Source organism: Piliocolobus tephrosceles, chromosome 5 (genome assembly GCF_002776525.5).
Source record: "Piliocolobus tephrosceles isolate RC106 chromosome 5, ASM277652v3, whole genome shotgun sequence".
In the NCBI taxonomy this organism is placed as follows: Eukaryota; Metazoa; Chordata; class Mammalia; order Primates; family Cercopithecidae; genus Piliocolobus; species Piliocolobus tephrosceles.
Window position 1 is genome coordinate 58,785,000 of NC_045438.1, and position 4,371 is coordinate 58,789,370.

Below are 4,371 nucleotides of genomic sequence, written 5' to 3' on the forward strand. Positions count from 1 at the left end.
AACAACATTCATGGTTTGTAGGAGATGGTTAAAATGTCAACATTAACAACGGTTTAGAAGAAGTTGATTCCAACCTTCATGGATGACTTTGAGAGGTTCGAGACTTCAGTGGAGGAGGGAACTGCAAGTGTGGTGGAAATAACAAGAGAAAGAGAATTATAAGTGGAGCCTGAAGATGTGACTGTATTGCTGAAATCTCATTATAAAACTTACACATATGAGGAGTTGTTTCTCATAGATAAACAAAGAAAGTGGTTCCTTGAGGTGGAATCTGGTTCTGGTGAAGATGTTGTGAACATTGTTGAAATGACCACAAAGGATTTAGAATAGTCCATAAACTTAGTTGATAAAGCAGCAACAGGTTTGAGAAGACTGACTCCAATTTTGGAAGATCTACTGTGGGTAAAAAGCCATCAAACAGTATCACATGCTACAGAGAAATCTTCTGTGAAAGAAAAAAATCAACTGATGCAAAAAACTTCATTGTTGTCTTGTTTTAAGAAATTACCAAAGCTACCCCAACCTTCAGCAGTCACCACCCTGACCAGTCAGCAACCACCAACATCAAGACAATTCCCTCCACCAGCAAAAAGATTACAACTCAGTGAAAGCTGAGGTGATCATTAGTGATTTAGAGCAATAAAGCATTTTTTAGTTAAGGCATGTACATTGTTATTTTAAATAATACTATTGTATACCTAGTTTACTACCATATAGTGTGAACGTAATTTTTATATGTGTAAACATAATTTTTATATGCACAGGGAAACAAATATATTTGTGTGACTTACTTTATTGTGATGTTCACTTTATTGCAGTGGTCTGGAACGAAACCCACAGTATCTTCAAAAACCTACAAGCAAACTTGTAAACCCACTATCAGTTACTGAAAAGACCATCCTTTTTCTGAACTTTGTGTTATATTCTGGTGATCTATTTTATTTTCATTTCACTGGTGCCATAATATTTAACTTCATTTTACAATAAAGCTTGATATTTGGTAATATAAATCTTCCAACTTCTTTTCTTCATTAAGATTGTTTTAACTTTTCTTGGCCCTTTGCATTTCCATATAATTTAAAAATCAATCTGCCAATTTCCAATTTGTCAGCGAACTACAGCCATTGTTTTTTTATTGGGACTGCATTGAATCTACTGATGGATTTGAGTAGAATTAGCTCTTAAAATATTGCATCTTCTAATTGATGAACATGGTATATTTTTTCATTTATTTAGATCTTTTCAAGTATTTTCAGGATATTTTGAAGTGTTCAGTATGAAGACTTTACCTATCTTCAGTTCAATTTATTCCTTTCTATTTGATGATTTTTGCTTTTATTATAAATGGTATGATCTTTTAAATTTCATTTTCTATTTCTTTCTAACATATAGAAATACAATGTTAACCTCAGAATTGTCTTATTGTTGTGCCTTTGAGAATAATATTTTTTCTCTTTTACCCTTAAGATTTTATTTCCTTTAACTTTAGTTTTCAGCAGTCTTACAATAACATGTCTATGTATGATTTACTTTTGTATTTATCTTGGTTAGAGCTTTTTGAATATAAATACAGCTCAGATGCACAAATACAAAATGCAAGAAGGAGAAATACAGCTTCTTGAATTTGTGGCTTGATATCTTTTGTCAGTTTTGGGAAATAGTTTCTGCCTGATTCTCTCCCCTCTCTAGGAATTTTAATTGCACATATATTAGAACTTTCCATCATATTTCATGTACCTCTTTTCTCTGTTTTTGAACCCTTTCTCTCTGAGCTTCAATTCAGATTTTTTTTGAACTGAACTATCTTCCAGTTTGCTAATTTTCTCTTCTGCTTTTAGTTATCATCAAGTTCAGTTTTAGAGTTATCAATCCAGTTATTGTTCAGCTATAGAATTCCCATTTAATTTTTAAAATAGATACCAGTTCTCAATAAAATCCTCCACATTTTAATCTATTTTATGACTATTTCCATAAGTTAATTTAAAGTCTGAGTCTGATAAACTTAATATGTGGATCAAATGTGTTTCCCTTTCCATTGTCTTGGCTTTTTTTTTCTCTCTCTCTCTGTTAAATTTTGGTCTTTGGTCATATTTGCTGGTGTGCCTGGTAATTATGGATTAAATGCTGGACATTACATATAAAAATTATAGAAGGTCTAAATGACTTCCTTCCTACAGAGAGCATTCAATTTTATCTGGGCAGCAGATCACCCTGATCAAATCAGAAATTGAGCTGAGTTTCGGGTTTTGTAAGGGTTATTTTTTTCTCTTATTTGCTCTTACTCTTCAGATGCGGCCTTTAGGGGTTCTCAGTTAAAGGCCTGAAGTGCTTACCAGGAATTCTCTTTTTTGGAAGGTCCTGAACTCTGAGTTTTGTCTTCCCAGGACCATGAGACCACTAAAATCTCTCTGGTTAACAAGCTGTTTGTTGGGTGGTTTCTTGGTTTCTTTCCTCTTGGACTGTGCTTGTTTAGTTTAGAAACAGGACAATTCCTTGAGGAAGCATTACGTGGAGAATGTAGGGCTCACTTCTCTAGAACGCTGGTTCTTCAAATTCTTTAAGTTTGATAGTCATGAATTCTACTTTTCTCCCCAGACCAGTAGGACTCTTGCAATACAAGATATTATTAATTTATTTGGCCTCTATGCTGCATAAAATTATCTATACCAAATGGTAATGGCTCACCTCAATGCATTTTATTTCTCTCTAGTATCTTGGTCCTTTAAATCTTGGTGGCTTTGTTACTCTCTGTTGTTTAGAGCTGTTTTTCTTAGGGGGACTGTTTTACCCTGCCCTTATGGTTTTTTTTTTTTTTTTAATTTTTTTGAGGGAGGATCTCACTTTGTTGCCCAGGGTAGAGTGCGGTAGCATGATCTTGGCTCACTGCAACCTCTACCTCCTGGGCTCAGGCCATCCTCCCATTGTTCAGCCTCCTGAGTAGCTGGGACTACAGGTGCACACTTTTGATGCCCAGTTAATTTTTGTGTTTTTAGTAGGGATGGGGTTCCACCATGTTGCCCAGACTGGTCTTCAATTCCTGAGCTCAAGCAATCCTCCCACCTCGGTCGCCTGAAGGGCTGGGGTTACAGGGGTGAGCCACCATGCCTGGCCCTCATGGTCTTTTTTTGTGGGAGAGTTAGTCCAATACAAGCTATCCTTTCATAGGTGGAAGTAGAAGTTTCCCATTTCTTAATTTCTGGGGAAAAATAATATGTTGTCAGAAGTCTGCATTATGCGAAGGGAATATTCTTTCTCTACTGTGCAAGTACGGAAGGCGCTTGTGTCTTCCCAGCCTCATTGCTTTATTTGACATTCGCCCTTAAGCAGATTTGAAGACTCCTAACAATTTGGTCACAGATTCTATAATTTTCCATCAGTCCCTGAGGACCTGAAGTTCCTCAAACTGATCTCTGGGGAACAGAATGATTTTCCTTGGCTGCTTAGAGGCCAAGAGTGTGGCTATGGCAGCAGTAGATGGTGCTCCAAGAATGGGCAGGGGTTAGCCTTGAAGAATCCACTAGGATAAAATATGGGTTTGTGTCATCCAAAGCTCAATGAGGAAAACCAGCTAAAATAAATAATTCCCTCTTAAGATATGGCTGTTGACATGCCTAGGGAAATGGTTTCCATAGGAAACAACAATAAAAATAGCATTATTTTTGAACTGGGAAGGAATGGCACTTAGGTATCCAGATTTTAAAATAATATTGAATAACAGGAAATGTTGAAAGATTCAGCTATTTTGGTTTGACAGCATCTCTTTTTGCATTCCTCCTATTCTGGAGAAATGGAGAAGAGATAGTTCTTTGTGTCCTCCATATGCTTGAAAGAAATGTCAAAATGTCTTTAACCTTTTCTACGGGACAAAAGTGGAAAATTCTGGCACTGCAATCAGATGCTTCTGTTTTTTGTCTGTTGAGAGCTTTTCTTCAGTTGTTGAGAATTCTTTCAGTACACTTAGTTATCAACCAGCTACCGTGAGTTTTTTGTTTGTTTGTTTGTAGTTTTTTTTTTTTTTTTTGAGATGGAGTCTTGCTCTGTTGCCCAGGCTGGAGTCCAGTGGCTCGATCTCGGCTCACTGCAACCTCCACCTCCTGGGTTCAAGCAGTTCTCCTGCCTCAGCCTCCCAAGCAGCTGGGACTACAGACACACGCCACCATGCCTGGATAATATTTGTATTTTTAGTAGAGATGGGGTTTAGCCATGTTGGCCAGGTGGATCTCAAACGCCTGAGGATCTGCCCATCTCAGCCTCCCAAAGTGCTGGGATTACAGGCGTGAGCCACCACACCCGACGTACCATGAGCATTTAAAAATAATTTGGCTTTGGTAAGAATAAATGACTCAAATATTTCCCAATATATTTGACTTG